The following is a 17,869-nucleotide window of genomic DNA, read 5'->3' as shown; positions in this document are numbered from 1 at the left end:
TATATTTTTGAATTATTTCTTAGTGATTTCCCCTGAGGATACAATTAACATATATTTATAACATTCTAGTTCTGATTAATACCACCCTAGTTTTTGTTTGTTTGTTTGTTTTGAGACGGAGTCTCACTCTCTCCCCCAGGCTGGAGCACAGTGGCGTGATCTCAGCTCACTGCAGCCTCTGCCTCTCCTGCAGGGTTCAGGCGATTCTTGCACCTCAGTCTCCCTACTGGCTGGGATTACAGGTAAGAGCCACCGCGCCTGGCCAGTACCACTTTAGATTGAATAGTATACAAAACTTTGCTCCCACATAACTTCATTCCCAACAATTTATGTTGTTATTGTCACAGATTACACATGTATATATTGTGTACCCATCAACATAGATTTATTACTATTGCTTTATGCAGTTGTATTTTAAATCAGATAGGAGAAAAAGGAGTAGCAAACAACAAATACATTTATACTGTCTTTTAATATTTAACTATTGTATTAGTTTCCTAGGGCTGCAAAGTACTGCAAATTGAGTGGCTTAAAGCGACAGAAACTCACCCTCCCTAAGTTCTAGATGCTAGAAGTCTGAAATCAAGGTGTTGGCAGAGTTAGTGTCCTATGGAGGCACTAAGCGAGAATCTGTTGCATTCCACCTAGCTTCTGGTGACAGCTGACAATCCATGCCATTGCTTGGGTCATAAATGCATGACTCCAATTTCTACTTCTGTCTTCACATGGCATTTTTTCCTGTGTGTCTGTGTCTTCACAAAGCTATCTTATGAGCACACCAGTCATATTAGAGGAAGGGCCTACCCTAATCCAGTGTGATCTCAACTAACTAAATCTGCAATGATTCTATTTCCAAATAAGGTTGCATTCTGACATACTGGGAATTAGGATGCAGCATATCTTTGTGGTGGAGGGACATATTTCAACCCATAACACCAAGAATGTCAGAGCTTTTCAAAGCCCTTGTTCACCAAAGCATCACTAGCCTTTTCTGTCAAGTGTTTTGGTGAGACTGCTGTTTGCTCCACCTGTTATGCATTGTTCCAGGGTTGTGATTAATACATTTGCCTTTAACTGCTTTTATCAAAGGACCCTGGTAGCTGCCTCAGAACTGGCAGAGTTCCAAGTTAGGCAAGATAATGGTAAGTCCATTCAGCTAGGGAGCCACCAGATAAGTTGCTGTGGACTTAATTGTGTTCCCACAAATTCATATCTTGAGGCCCTAGCTAAGCCCCAATGTGACTATATTTGGAGATAAGGCCTTTGGGAGGCAATTAAGATTAAATGAGGTCATAAGGATGGGCCCTAATCCAATGGATTGGCAGCCTTATAAAAGGAGGAGGAGACACCAGAGAACTCTCCACCATGTGAGGACCCACTGAGAAGGTGACATCTACAAGCCAGGAAGAGCCTTCACTAAAAGCCAAATCTGCCAGAACCTTGATCATGGACTTTTAGCTTCCAGGACTGTGAGAGAATACACTTCTGTCGTTTAAGCCACCCAGTCTGTAGCATTTTGTTACAGCAGCCCAAGCAGACAAACGCACAGCTCAAAACGAATGACCACAGTTCTTTGTGAATGAGATCCATTATTCTGCTCCTTCTGGCATTCTTACCTGTACTAGAAACCTGGGCTTTTACCTTCAAGGCCATCATCACTGAGCACAGGAGTGGAGGGGTAGAAGGAGGGTAACTTAAAACACCACAGAGCTTCCTGAACTTTTGCTGAGATTCAGGTAGTTTTGTAATTACCCAGCTGGGTTCTTCTTGCCCACTGCCCAGAAAAGCTAATGCACTAAGAGCAGCAGGAGTGTTGCAGTGGATAATTTCATTATCACAGGACCCACCAAGCCGATGGACAGGAAATAATTCTCAAATCCACCTCCCTGAGAATTCGGGGACTAGGGTTTTTCGAGGACAGTTTGGTGGGCAGGAGGCTAGGGAATGAGTAACGCTGATGGGTTGGGTCAAGGATGAAATCATAGGGGGTCGATACTGTCTTTTGCTGAGCTGATATCTGGGTGCAACTTTTTTGATTGGGTGGTGCCAGTTGGTCCATACAGAATTCAAATCTGAAAAATATCTCAAACATCAGTCTTAGGTTTTACAACAGTGACGTTATCCACAGGGGCATTTGGGGAAGTTACAAATCTTGTGACCAGTGGCTATGTGACTTCTGAGTAGTAAAGAGTTTTAAAAAGGCAAGTTATAAAACAACTGGTTAGAGTTTATGCCTACATCTTAGCAGAAGACACAATGAGTTTGTGCCTACATCTTAGCAGAATTCAGGGCCCTATCACACTTCTAAGCTTGTGGCCTTTGATTAGTTTTACAAAGGCAGTTTTGGTCCTGAGCAAGGAGGGGGTTATGAGATGGAACTATTTTCATCTTTGTTTTAAAATTAAACTATAAATTCGTAGGCCAGGCACGGTGGCTCACACCTGTAATCCCAGCACTTTGGGAGGCGGAGGTGGGAGGATCACTCAAAACCAGGAGTTCAAGACCAGCCTGGGCAACATGATGAAACCCTGTCTACCAAAACAAAACAAAAATTAGCCGGGCATGGTGGTTATGTGCCTGTAGTCCCAGCTATGCAGGAGGCTGAGACAGTAGGATTGTTTGAGGTTGGGAGGTCAAAGCCACAGTGAGCCATGAGTGTGTCACTGCACTCCAGCCTGGGTGACAGAGTGAAACCCTGTCTCAAAAAATAAAAATAAAAGTAAATACTAAATTCCTCCTATCATTAGCCTGGAATGAGCAAAGACAGCTTGTGAGGTTAGAAGGAAGATGGAGTCAGTTATGTTAGATTTCCCTCACTCATAATTTTTGCAAAAGTAGTTTCAGACTTTCTTGATTAAGTCCTCCTGGTTGCTGTAAGCTTTTGGTTAGGTTCTAGAATTCTGAAAAAGTTGATTCTGGCAGTTTTTGTCAGTTTATTTGTTGCTTTTTTGGAAGGACTTTTGATGTTCCTTATTCTTCCATTTTCACGGATGTCACACCACATGCTCTTCTTACAATGTGACTTTGACACTCCTCTAACCAAGAGTTGGGGCCTATGTTCCATTCCATGAGTCTGGGTAGGACTTATGTCCAACCAAAAAAGGACAACAGAGGCCATGCTTTGTAACTTTCTAAGCTAGGTTATGATACAGCTTCTAGCTGACTCATTTTTTTCAAGAGCTGGGGTTAGACAATTGCTCTGGGGAAGTCAGCTACTATGCTGTGAGAAGCCCAGATTCACCCATATGGAGAAGAACTAAGGCCTCAACCTGACAGCCAGCCTTGACCTGCAGACACAAGAATAGGCTGACCTTCAGATGCTTCCAGCATCCAGCCTTCAGGCTCTGGGGTAAAGACCCCAGACTTCAGAGAAAAGCTGTCCCTGCTGTGCCCTGTCTGAATTCCTGACCCATAGAATCTATGAGTGTAATAAATGGTGGCTTTATGCCACTACATTTTGTGATAATCTGTTTGGCAGCCAACATGAATCAACTAGTACTAAGCAGTGGACAGTCTTTTTCATCCCTTTCAGCACAGCGAGGCTTTTTAAAAGGCCTGTGCTGGGGTATGCAGTTAGGAACATCAGGATTGTCTCATCATTCTCTCCCTCTCTCCGTCCAAATGGTGGCATCTCTTGTCTTCCTACATTTTGCAAGTGTCCCCATCTTCCCAGTCATGCAGGCTTGAACCTTCAGAATGTCTCTGACACTTTCTTCCCCTTCACCCTCCTCCACAGGCAGCAAGTCACACCTGCTGTCTTTTGCACAGTGTCTCTCAAATTCGTTTTCTTCCCATTCCTAGCAGCCTGTGCTTGAAGCTCCAGTGGTTATTCCTACACAATAAAATGCCACAATAGAAAAAGACTGCCAATAATAGACATAGTGCTTTCAGCTTTATACTAGAAAAGGGTACTGCTTAAAGCCTTCCAAGGGCAAGTAATGATAATGTTTATGGATATGATAAGGAAATCAAATGTACTTTGAGAAAGCTGTCTCCTAGGACAATGCAAAAAGCAAATCACCAGCTAGTCTCTATCTGGAGTACTTCTAGTCACTGAACCCACTTGTTCCTGTGTCTAGTCAAAGCCCTTTCCCCCCAGTGCTCTTAATTATCCCTGGCTACAAATCTAAATATGGTTTACAAAAATCTAGTCATCTTAGATGTTATTCTAATATTGACTGGTAAATCCCTTAGTTCTGCTTTATACAGAAATATTCATTGAATACCTTACATCTTTTCTTTATTCTGACCCAGATAGCATTTGTGGGTAGAGTAGTTGTTGTTGTTGTTGAGATGGAGTCTCCCTCTGTTGCCCAGGATGGAGCACAGTGGCATGATCTCGGCTCACCACAACCTCCATCTCCTGAGTTCAAGCCATTCTCCTGCCTCAGCCTCCTGAGTAGCTGGGATTACAGGCATGCACCACCACGCCCGGCTAATTTTTGTATTTTTAGTAGAGATGAGGTTTCACCACGTTGGCCAGGCTGCTCTTGAATTGCTGCTCTCAAGTGATCCACCCACTTCAGCCTTTCAAAGTGCTGGGATTACAGGCATGAGCCACCGTGCCTGACCTGTGGGGAGAGTTTTTGATGAGTTAAATTTTAAAATCTGAGTATGACTTAAAGAGTCAGCTCAGCTTCTTCTTTTGTTTGTTTGTTTTGTTTTTTGTTTTTTTTTTTGTTTGTTTGTTGTTTTTTGAGACAGGGTCTCACTTTTTCACCCAGGCTGGAGTGCAGTGGCACAATCTTGACTCACTGCAACATTGACCTCCCAGGCTCAAGCAGTCCTCCTGCCTCAGCTTCCCAAGTAGCTGGGACTACAGGTGCACACCACCATACCCGCTAATTTTTTTGTATTTTGATAGAGAGGGGGTTTTGCCATGTTGCCCAGGCTGGTCTCAAATTCCTGGGCTCGAATGATCCTCCTGCCTCGGCCTCCCAAAGTGCTGGTATTACAGGCATGAGCTACTGTGCCCAGCAGTTTCTTGTCTTAAAAACATGAAACACATTTAGTTTTCTCAAGTAAGGACTTAGTTATCCTTAATATTTTATTTTGAAGCTACATGAGAGGCAATCAGGTACTAATACAGAGTTTGCATAAGGATATTTCAAGTCTTATTTAGAATTTGGGTATTTAACATGTACTAGTTGCTGCAGACATCATAAAAAATAACTATAATTAGCTGGGCACAGTGGCTGATGCCTGTAATCCCAGCCCTTTGGGAGGCCAAGGCAGGCGGACCACGAGGTCAGGAGATCGAGACCATCCTGGCTAACAGAGCGAGACCCTGTCTCAAAAAAAAAAAAAATTATAATCTAGAACTTCCTCGAGACCTAGAAAGCTGTTTGATGGGACTAGCACAAGGACAATTGTATCCTCCAAAATTGATTACAATAGCACTGTTTCTCTTTTTGTTTTTTTTTGAGACAGAGTCTCCCTCTGTCGCCCAGGCTGGAGTGCAGTGGCGCGATCTTGGCTCACTGCAAGCTCCACCTCCCGGGTTCACGCCATTCTCCTGCCTCAGCCTTCTGAGCAGCTGGGACTACAGGTGCCCGCCACCACGCCTGGCTAATTTTTTTATATTGTTAGTAGAGACAGGGTTTCACCGTGTTAGCCAGGATGGTCTCGATCTCCGGATCTCGTGAGCCGCCCGCCTCAGCCTCCCAAAGTGCTGGGATTACAGGTGTGAGCACTGTTTCTTAAATGCCTTGAATGACTGAGCAGCTCATATCTAATAGACCAAATATTTTAAAAACATCTGGAGTTGGGGGTTGGCAGCTACCAGTCATTTATTTTAGAAATAGTAAGTGCTTACCTATGTGCCAACCACTGGTTCTAAGTACTGGCTGGATATATGGCAGACACAAATCTCTGTCCTCCTGGAGTTTATATTTTAGGGGTAGAGAGAGTCAGATAATAACAAAAATAATAAAATGTCTCAGTATTGTGGATGTTAGAATTTTAACTGATTATAGGACCATGTTTAAAAAATGCTATACCCAGGAGATCAAGGCCACAGTAAGCTAAGATGGTGCCACTGCACTCCAGCCTGGGTGAGCAAGACCCTGTTTAAAAAAAAAAAATGCTATAGAGCAAAATAAAACTGGAAAGAGGGATAGATTGTACAGGGGTGGGCTTGCAGGGGTTGAATTTTAGAGAGGTCAGGGGTCTCAGTGAGAATGTAACATTTGAGTAGGTGAACAAGGTGAGAGATTTAAATATCTAGGGGAAGACTGCCCAGGGCAGAGGTCACAGCAAAGGCACTGTATTAGTTCCTTCTCACACTGCTATAAAGAATTGCCTGAGACTGGCTAATTTATAAAGGAAAGAGGTTTAATTGACTCACAGTTTCACATGGCAGGGGAGGCCTCAGGAAACTTTCAGTCATGGCAGAAGGGGAAGCAAACACGTCCTTCTTCACATGGTGGCAGCAAGGAGAAATGCAGAGCGAAGGTGGGGAAAAGCCCTTTATATAACCATCAGATCTCGTGAGAACTCACTATCATGAGAACAGCATGAGAGTAACCATTGAGAGACAGGACTAGCTGGATTTCCTAGGTTGACAAAGAATCCCTAAGCCTAGCTGGGAAAGGTGACAGCATCCACCTTTAAACATAGGGCCTGCAACTTAGCTCACACATGACCAATCAGGTAGTAAAGAGAGCTCACTAAAATGCTAATTGGGCAAAAACAGGAGGTAAAGAAATAGCCAATCATCTATCTCCTGAGAGCACAGGGGGAGGGACCATGATTGGGATATAAACCCAGGCATTTGAGCCAGCAACGGCTACCCCCGTTGGGTCCCCTCCTGTTGTATGGGAGTTCTGTTTTCACTCTTAAATCTTGCAACTGCACTCTCTCTGGTCCGTGTTTGTTCCGGTTCGAACTGAGCGTTTGCTCACCATCCAGGGCTGCCGATTGCTGTCTTCGCAGATGCTGCTGCTGACTTCCACCCCTCCGGATCCGGCAGGGTGTCTGCTGCACTTCTGATCCAGCGAGGTGGTGCCCATTGCTGCTCCCAGTTGGGCTAGAGGCTCACCATTGTTCTTGCGTGGGCTAAGTGCCTGGGGTTTATCCTAATCAAGCTGAATAGAGCTGTAACACTCACCGCATGGCCTGAGATTCCATTCCTTGGGATCTGTGAGGCCAAGAACCCCAGGTTAGAGAACAAGAGGCTTGCCACCATCTTGTAAGCAGCCCACCACCATCTTGGGAGCTCTAAGAACAAGGACCAAGGACACCCCCCATAACATTTTGGCGACTCAGATGGTACTCTCCAAAGTGGTGAATAATATTGGGCCACTTTCACTTGCTATTCTGTTCTATCCTTCCTTAGAATTGGAGGAAAATACCAGGCACCTGTCAGCCAGTTAAAAAAACAATTAGTGTGGCTGCTGGACTTAAGACTCAGGTGTGAGGCTGTCTGGGAAAGGGCTTTCTAACAACCCCCAACCCTTTGGGGTTGACAGCATTGGTCTGCCTGGAACCAGCTTCCGCTTTCAATTTTCCTGGGGAAGCTGAGGGCTGACTAGAGGCAGAAAGCTGTCATCCCCAAATCCCCCGGCTGCGCCAGAAGTCTCTACTCAACAGTCGCCCATGCATGCGCCCCTACCTTTCCTTCTGACCCATACCTTCAGGGTCCTGACCATGACTTTCTTGAAAGTGTAGCCCCAAAATTCTGCTTACGTCTGAATCTACTTCCTCCAATCCCTGCCTCCTAGGTACTAATACTTCAGACTTTCACTTCCTCTCCCAAGCATTAGAGCAAGTTGTATCTCCAAAAGGATCTAGTGAAGCTCTACCCTGTGTGCTTAGGCATCTAGGCCATGAACCCAGGGAGTCTTGTCCCTGGTGCCCCTCCCAATTTAGGTATACAGCTCTCGACATGGACAGTTATGTGAGACCCCTTCCCCCACCACCCTTGCCAGGTCCTCAAGTTTGTAAATGGCTAGGAGGATTGCTCTCCCATTGTGTAGGATGCTCTCCTCCCCCAATTTCTACCCAGCTTACCCCTCTGCAATACAATCTCCAAGCCTTGACTCCTTGGCCAGGGCCTTAGAACTGATGGCCCAGTACTTTAACAACTGGAACTAGGTCTACAACAACATAATAGATCAGGATGAAAGTGAATAGAGTAAATTAAAAGGGAGGTGCATATTCCTATAGTGGCAAATGGGGGCAACGAGTGAACGTCCTTCCGCTGTGTTCCCAAAATCTATGTACAAAGAAAAGGGAAGGAGAGAGAGACAGAGAGACAGAGAGGAGAGAGAGAGAGAGAAAAAAAGATGGATTCAAAGAGGGAGAGAGAGAGACAGAAAGTAAAAGAGAGAAAGAAAGAGATCCCAGTAGTAGCAACTTCTTTGCTAACAAAAGAAAGTAGAAAATTAGCCTTTAGAGGAAACCTCATTGTGAGCACACCTCACAATTCAAAACTATACTAAGTCAAAAAAAAGCAAAAAGGGTAGCTTACTAACTCAAAAATCTTAAAGTGTAGGACTATTCTGTTAAAAAAAAAAAGATAATTTAACATTAACCACTGAAAATTCCCTTAACCCAGCAGATTTCCTAACAGTGGATTTAAATCTTAATTACCATACAAAAGTCCGACCAGACCTAGGAGGAACCCCCTTCAGGACAGGAGGATAGATGGTTCCTCCCAGGTGATTGAGAAAAAAAACACAGTGGGTATTCAGTAATTGAGGGAAACTCTTGTAGAAGCGAGTTAGGAAAATTGCCTAATAATTGGTCTGCTCAAAAGTGGGAGCTGTTTGCTCTCAGCCAAGCCTTAAAGTGCTTACAGAATCAAAAAACTCTATCTCAGTCCTGACTCAAAAGGTTACCCACATCCTCTCTGAAATGAATTTGCATATGAACTGTTGTTTATGGGAATGCATCTTGATGGGGCAACTGGGTTGTTAGGAAATACTCAGGAATCCAGCCCAGCTCTAGAACTCACCCCTGAGTGCAAAGGCAATGTTAGGCTCGCTCGTGAAGGACCACTAGAATCCAGCAGCCCGGACCCCTTTCTTTGTGGTCAATAAAGGTGGGAAAAGGGGTGCAGGACTGCTACAACAGTGAGCATAACTAATCCAATAAGCAGACGTCCGTGGGTGGTTACGCACCCTGGAAAGGAATAAGCATTAGGATCATAGAGGACACTCTAGGACTAATGCTTATCGGAAAATGGCTAGGGGTGCTGGCATCCCTATGTTCTTTTTTCAGATGGGAAACATTCCCCAGAAGGCAAAAATGCCCCTAAGATGTATTCTGGAGAACTGGGACCAATTTGACCCTCAGATGCTAAGAAAGAGGCAACTTAAATTTTTCTGCAGTATGGCCTGGCCACGATATCCTATTCAAGGGGAGAAACCTGGCCTCCTGAGGGAAGCATAAATTATAACACCATCTTACAGCTAGACCTCTTTTGTAGAAAAGAAGGCAAATGGAGTGAAGTGCCATATGTATAAACTTGCTTTTCATTAAGAGACAACTGGCAATTATGTAAAAAGTGTGATTTATGCCCTACAGAAAGTCCTCAGTCTACCTCCTACCCCAGCGTCTCCCCCCACCCCCCCGCTCCTTCCCCAACTAATAAGAACCCCCCTTCAACGCAAACGGTCCCAAAGGAGATAGACAAAGGGGTAAACAATGAACCAAAGAGTGCCAATATTCCCTGATTATGCCCCCTCCAAGTGGTGGGAGGAGGAGAATTTGGCCCAGCCAGAGTGCATGTACCTTTTTATTTCTCTGACTTGAAGCAAATTAAAATAGACCTAGGTAAATTCTCAGATAACCCTGATGGCTATATTGATGTTTTACAAGGGTTAGGACTATCCTTTGATCTGACATGGAGAGATATAATGTTACTGCTAGATCAGACACTAACCCCAAATGAGAGAAGTGCATCATAACTGCAGCCTGAGAGTTTGGTGATCTCTGGTATCTCAGTGAGGTCAATGATAGGATGACAACAGAGGAAAGAGACTGATTCCCCACAGACCAGCAAGCAGTTTGCTGGGACATAGAATCAGAACACGGAGATTGGTGCTGCAGACATTTGTTAACTTGCGTGCTAGAAGGATTAAGGAAAACTAGGAAGAAGCCTATGAATTATTCAATGATGTCCACTATAACACAGGGAAAGGAAGAAAATCCTACTGCCTTTCTGTAGAGACTAAGGGAGGCATTGGAAAAGTATACCTCTCTGGGCCGGGTGCAGTGGCTCACGCCTGTAATCCCAGCACTTTGGGAGGCTGAGGCAGGCGGATCACGAGGTCAGAAGATTGAGATCATCCTGGCTAACATGGTGAAACCCCGTCTCTACTAATAATACAAAAAATTAGCCAGGCGTGGTGGCGGGCGCCTGAACTCCCAGCTACTCGGGAGGCTGAGGCAGGAGAATGGTGTGAACCTGGGAGGCGGAGCTTGCAGTGAGCCAAGATCGCGCCACTGCACTCCAGCCTAGGCGACGAGCGAGATTCCGTCAAAAAAAAAAAAAAAAAAAGTATACCTCTCTGTCACCTGACTCTATTGAAGGCCAACTAATCTTAAAGGATAAGTTTATCACTCAGTCAGCTGCAGACATTAGAAAAAAACTTTAAAAGTGCACCTTAGGCCCGGAGCAAAACTTAGAAATCCTATTGAACTTGGCAACCTTGGGTTTTTATAATAGGATGAGGAGGAGCAGGTGGAACGGGACAAACCAGATTTAAAAAAAAAAAAAAAAAAAGGCCACCGCTTTAGTCATGGCCCTCAGGCAATTGGACTTTGGAGGCTCGGAAAAAGGAAAAGCTGGGCAAATCGAATGCCTAATAAGGCTTGCTTCCTGTGCGGTCTACAAGGACACTTTAAAAAAGACTGTCCAAATAGAAATAAGCCATCCCCTCGTCCATGCCCCTTATGTCAGGGGAATCACTGGAAGGCCCACTGCCCCAGGGGACGAAGGTCCTCTGAATCAGAAACCACTAACCAGATGATACAGCAGCAGGACTGAGGTTGCCCGGGACAAGTGCCAGCCCATGCCATCACCCTCGCAGAGCCCCAGGTATGCCTGACCATTGAGGGCCAAGAAGTTACCTGTCTCCTGGACACGGGCGTGGTCTTCTCAGTCTTACTCTCCTGTCCTGGACAACTGTCCTCCAGATCTGTAACTATCCGAGGGGTCCTAGGACAGCCAGTCACTAGATACTTCTCCCAGCCACTAAGTTGTGACTGAGGAACTTTACTCTTTTCACATGCTTTTCCTTTTTTTTTTTTTTTTTTTTTTGAGACAGAGTCTTGCTGTCGCCCAGGCTGGAGTGCAGTGCTGCGATCTCAACTCACTGCAAGCTCCGCTTCCCGGGTTCACACCATTCTCCTGCCTCAGGCTCCTGAGTAGCTGGGACTACAGATGCCCACCACCACGCCCAGCTAATTTTTTGTATTTCTAGTAGAGATGGGATTTCACCATGTTGGCCAGGATGGTCTCAATCTCCTGACCTCATGATCCGCCCGCCTCAGCCTCCCAAAGTGCTGGGATAACAGGCGTGAGCCACCGCGCCCGCCTCTTTTCACATGCTTTTCTAATTATGCCTGAAAGCCCCACTCCCTTGTTAGGGAGAGACATTCAAGCAAAAGCAGGGACCATTATATACCTGAACGTAGGAGAAGGAACATCCGTTTGTTGTCCCCTGCTTGAGGAAGGAATTAATCCTGAAGTCTGGGTAACAGAAGGACAATATGGACAAGCAAAGAATGCCTGTCCTGTTCAAGTTAAACTAAAGGATTCCGCCTCCTTTCCCTACCAAAGGCAGTACCCCCTTAGACCCGAGGCCCGACAAGGACTCCAAAAGATTGTTAAGGACCTCTTGTTTCCAATCTGGAGATAACCCATACCTCAAACCTCGCCTGTGTAAATGTTAGCAATACTACGGACACAACTCCCAATGCATCAGGTGGGTAACTCCTCCCACATGAATAGTCTGCCTACCCTCAGGAATATTTTTTGTCTGTGGTACCTCAGCCTATCATTGTTTAAATGACTCTTCAGAATCTATGTGCTTCCTCTCATTCTTAGTGCCTCCATGACCATTTACACCGAACAAGATTTATACAATCATGTAGTACCTAAGCCCCACAACAAAAGAGTACCCATTCTTCCTTTTGTTACCGGAGCAGGAGTGCTAGGCGGAGTAGGTACTGGCATTGGCGGTATCACAGCCTCTACTCAGTTCTACTATAAACCATCTCAATAACTCAGTGGTGACATGGAACAGGTTGCCGACTCACTTGTCACCTTTCAAGATCAACTTAACTTCCCAGGAGCAGTGATCCTTCAAAATCGAAGCGCTTTAGACTTGCTAACCGCCAAAAGAGGGGGAACCTGTTTATTTTTAGGGGAAGAATGCTGTTATTATGTTAATCAATCCGGAATCCTCAGGGAGAAAGTTAAAGAAATTTGAGATTGAACACAATGTAGAGCAGAGGAGCTTCAAAACACCAGACCCTGGGACCTCCTCAGTCAATGGATGTCCTGGATTCTCCCCTTCTTCGGACCTCTAGCAGCTATAATATTGTTGCTTCTCTTTGGACCCTGCATCTTTAACCTCCTTGTTAAGTTTGTTTCTTCCAGAATCGAAGCTGTAAAGCTACAAATGTTTCTTCAAATGGAGCAGTCCATGACCAAAATCTACTGCAGACCCTTGGACCAGCCTGCTAGCCCATGCTCCAATGTTGATGACATCGAAGGCACCCCTCCTGAGGAAATCTCAACTGCACGACCCCTACTATGCCCCAATTCAGCAGGAAGCAGTTACAGTGTTGGTCAGCCAACGTCCCCAACAGCACTTGGGTTTTCCTGTTGAGAGGAGGGACTGAGAGACTGGACTAGTTGGATTTCCTAGGCTGACTTAAGAATCCCTAAGCCTAGCTGGGAAGGTGACAGCATCCACCTTTAAACACAGGGATTGCAACTTAGCTCACACCCAACAAATCAGGTAGTAAAGACAGCTCACTAAAATACTAATTAGACAAAAACAGGAGGTAAAGAAATAGCCAATCATCTATCGCCTGAGAGCACACGGGGAAGGACAATGATCGGGATATAAACCTAGGCATTTGAGCCCGCAATGGCTACCCCCTTTGGATCCCCTCCCATTGTATGGGAGCTCTGTTTTCACTGTATTACATCTTGCAACTGCACACTCTCTGGTCCGTGTTTGTTCCCATTCGAACTAAGCTTTTGCTCGCTGTCCACCACTGCTGATTGCTATTGTTGCAGACACCATCACTGACTTCCACCCCTCTGGATCCCGCAGGGTGTCTGCTGCACTTCTGATCCAATGAGGCGGTGCCCATTGCGGCTCCCAATTGGGCTAGAGGCTCGCCATTGTTCCTGCGTGGGCTAAGTGCCTGGGGTTCGTCCTAATCAAGCTGAATAGAGCTGTAACACTCACCTTATGGTCCAAGATTCCATTCCTTGGAATCCGTGAGGCCAAGAACCCCAGGTCAGAGAAAAGAGGCTTGCTGTCATTTTGGAAGGTGCCGGCCACCATCTTTGGAGCTTTAAGAACGAGGACCCTCAGTAATACCATGATTCAATTACCTCCCACTGGGTCCCTCCCATGACACATGGGGGTTATGGGAACTACAGTTCAAGATGAGATTTGGGTGGGAACACGGCCAGACCACATCAGGCCCTGTGGCCACAGCATGCCTGACTGTTGGAAGAACACAAGGAGGCAGAGGGACTGAAACAGAGAGAAGGAAAGGTGTAAAGGCAGACCTTGTTAGGCCTTGTAGAGCATTTTAATGACTGGGGTTTTCACTGAGTATGAGGAGTTCTGAGTGCCGAGTGATGAGTGCTGGAGGGTTTTAAGCAGAGGAGAGATGATGATCTAAGCTTTGTTTTTTTTTTGAGACTGGGTCTCACTCTGTTGCCCAGGCTACAGTGCAGTGGCACAATCTGGGCTCACTGCAGCCTTGACCTTCCAGGCTCAGGTGATCTTACCTCCTCAGCCTCCTGGGTAGCTGGGACTACAGGTGTGTGCCACCATGCCTGGCTTATTTTTTTGTAGAGACAGGGTATCACCATGTTGCCCAGGCTGGTCTTAAACTTCTGGGCTCAAGTGATCCTCCCTCCTCGGCCTCCCAAAGTGCTGGGATTACAGGCATGAGCCACGTCAGGCCTAATTTAGCTTTGAGAGAGATCATTTTGACTTCTATATTGAGGACACACCTTAGCAGATGATAGAAGAAGAGAGACTAATTTTTACGCATTATTATAAAAATCCAGGAGAGATAGCAGTGGTTTGGACTAGACAGTGGCAGTGGATGAATTCTAGTATACTTTGAAGGTACAGCAGAGAGGATTTGGGGTGTGCAAGAGAGAAGAGATGAGGATTGCTCCAAAGTTTCAGTGTAAGCAACTGAAAGATGGGTTGTCTCTAACTTGGGTGGGAGGAATGCTTTTAAAGAGATTAGATCAGAATGTGTTAAACTTGGGATGCCTTTCAAGTGAGGATGCTGTAAGGGTAGTTGAAGACACAGGTCTATGGTACTGAGGATAGAGGTCTGGCCTGGAGAACTTGGGAAACGTCAGCCCATGGCAATATTTAGAACTGGAATACTGGATGAGGTCACTCAGAGACTGAGTGTGGGTAGGAAAGAAGAGTTGTCAGGACAGAGCCATGGGGTACTCCAGTGTTGGGATGGCAGGGAGAAAGTGGCCCAGCAGAGACACTGAGTGGAGAGGGAAGCAGGAGGCAAATTAAAAGGGCACAATATTCTGAGAGCCAAGTAAAAAAGTTTTAAGCAGAGAGGTGGCAAGGGGGTGATCAAATTGTGAAGTGTTGCTTATGGATCTAGGTACAGTAAGAAAAGCACTGAGAATTGAATAGTGCCAACCCCACAGATGGTCCCTTTCCTCTATTTCTGAATTGTGATGGCTTCTCTAATGATTCTTTGGAACTTGCACCTCAAAGGAATGACAATGACTAAAGAAGTTGAGGATCCTGTGGTGGTCACTGGGCTGTTCACAAATGCATCTCCCATTGTGGGCACATGGTAGGAGTGCCATGCATAGAGAAGGCCACTCGGTTTCCTTAGCCAGTGAAATGTAAGCTAAGTAACATTTGCCATTCCTGGCAGGAGCTCTGAGAGCCAGGGAGCAGTCTGCCACATTTCCTTGGCCGTGAGCAACTGTGGGAGCATGTGCCAAGAGGAAACGTCTATCAGCCAAGGTTGGAGTTGTTACAATGAGCAGAATCCCCTGCTGAACTTGGATAGACATCCAGTATGAGAAATAAACTTTAGTTTTATTAGTTTTATGTTGGGACAGCAAAACTTAACCTATCCTGAGGAAGCAATGCCTGAATACAAAAATAATATAAACAGTGGTATCCAGTCTCCATTGATAACCAGTAGATTATACATTTCAGGATACAAAAATTTTACTTTTCCACACCGGGGTAGAGAAAATCCAGCAAATAACACAGATGATAAAACGTGGCCTCATTGTAAGTTTGCTTTTTTTTTTTTTGAGATGGAGTCTCGCTCTCTCTCCCAGGCTGGAGTGCTGCAAGAGTGTGATCCCGGTTCACTGCAACCTCCACCTCCTGGGTTCAAGCAATTCTCCTGCCTCAGCCTCCCAAGTAGCTGGGATCACAGGCACGCACTATCATGCCTGGCTGATTTTGTATGTTTTAGTAGACAGGGTTTCACCATGTTGACCAGGCTGGTCTCGAACTCATGACCTCAGGTGATCCGCCTGCCTCGGCCTCTCAAAGTGCTGGTATTACAGGCGTGAGCCACCACGTCTAGCTGGTATTATAATCTTATGGGACCACTGTCTTAATATTCAGTGCGTTTTTGACTGAAACATTGCTATGGGTGCATGGCTGTATTTGGTCTTTGTCCCCAGTTCCTGCACAGAACTTCTGAAACCTTTGAAGTTTGAGTTTATGCTAATGAGGCCACTTAGGGTGGGGCCCCCTGGATAACCTCAGGCTCAGGCTGGTCAGCAGAAACGCCTGCTGACCTTTGAGCTTTGGGGAGAGAGGGCATCTGGAGATCCAGCTCCATAAAATAAACTCTTGAATGGTAAGATTTGGAGAGCTCCCAGGTAGATGAACACAGCGAGGTGCTGGGAGGATGATGTGCTCTGAGCGGGCGTGGAGCTCCAGGCACCTCCCCATGCCTTGCCCTCTCTGCTTCTTTTTAGTTTGGCTCGTCCTAAGTTGTAGCCTTCATCATAAACCCGCAAGTGTAAGGATTTTCCTGAGTTCTGTGAGCTGTTCTAGCAAATTATTTGAACCTTAAGCGGGTGGTGTGTGGGAGCCCCTTCAACTTTGTAGCCAATCTGGACAGAAGTGAGGGTCACCTGTGGGCCCAGTATTTGTGACTGGCAGTGGAAGTGAGGCAGTCTTGTGGGACTCAGCCCTTAAACCTGTGGAATCTGTGGTATTGAATTGCAGATACTCAATTGGTGTCTGGGAAAATCACAGAATTGGTTGATGGTGTTAGAAAACACCCTACCAATATAACACTTAAGTTAATTTTTAACATAATATCTGACAGAGTTTTCACATGTTTTAATATTAGAGAAGAAATAGTGGTGTAAGAGACAAAGAAATCACAATTATGCATAAAAGAATTTTATTTAGTGACCAGATCCCAATGAATAATGTCAGTCATTGCTTGGTTCTGCTAAAATGTTGTATTAGATATATTCTTAAGAAAGTGTACAGTTGCATCACCAAAAGCTGTTTAATTTGGATTGTGTAGAATAAAAGAAAACTACATAAGTCTTTGTTCTTTGATAAAAATTTTAAAATATGAAAAGGAAAAAAAGAAACCCAAAAGCAGTATTCAAAACTAACAAATGTCACCTTGGACTATTTACAGTAAGACGCCTTTTTGACAGGACAATCTTGTTCTCAGCTTGTTCCTTTCCTCACATTTTACTTACAGGGATTCTCACTCCCCCATCTGATCCCTATTCATGACTTCTTTCATTCCTGTCTCACATGAAACAGCCATCTTCCATGCTCCCTCACGCATCTTTGAGTCTCTCTCTGACACTCCTTTTTCCTACCCTTAAATTATCAATAATTCTATTCAACAGACATTCATTGAGCACCTAATACGTGCCAGGCACTGTGCTAAGAGGTGGGGAAAAATACAGAGATGAAAAGACATTGACCTTTTCCTCAAGAAGTTCAGACCTTGGGTTGAATTAAAAAATGGTTTTTTTTTTTTTTTTTTTTTTTTGAGTTGGAGTTTCGCTCTTGTTGCCCAGGCTGGAGTGCAATGGCTTGATCTCGGCTCACCACAACCTCTGCCTCCTGGGTTCAAGTGATTCTCCTGCCTCAGCCTCCTGAGTAGCTGGGATTACAGGCATGCACCACGACACCCGGCTAATTTTGTATTTTTTTTTTAGTAGAGACAGGGTTTCTTCACGTTGGTCAGGCTGGTCTCGAGCTCCCGACTCAGGTGATTCGCCCACTTCGGCCTCCCAAAGTGCTGGGATTACAGGCATAAGCCCCACGCCCAGCCTGAAAAATGTTTTTCATATTATATTCCATGTAATCCCAGACCTCTATGGGGTCAATCTGGGGATTTCTTGAAAGAAAGTGCACTCATGGAGGGTCTGTCCACTTGGCTCACTCCAACACAGTTTGAATTTGGAATTCTGTTCTTCTTCATGAAGCAGTCTCAAAAGCTCACACCTACAGTCTGAGTTCTGAACACTCAGCAGGTGGGAACTGGGAACTGCGGGTTGGCTAGCAGGGAAGCCAGCTGTGTCCATTTGGTTTTTAGGAAGGGTATTCTTTTAATCGGATTCTATCAATTCCAAATTTGAAAAGCCCTTAATCAAAAAAAAAAAAAAAAA

Source organism: Rhinopithecus bieti, unplaced genomic scaffold, assembly GCF_001698545.2.
Source record: "Rhinopithecus bieti isolate Rb0 unplaced genomic scaffold, ASM169854v2 scaffold_38123, whole genome shotgun sequence".
Taxonomy (NCBI): domain Eukaryota; kingdom Metazoa; phylum Chordata; class Mammalia; order Primates; family Cercopithecidae; genus Rhinopithecus; species Rhinopithecus bieti.
The sequence above is the reverse complement of the archived record's forward strand: the minus strand, read 5'-3'. Positions refer to the sequence as shown.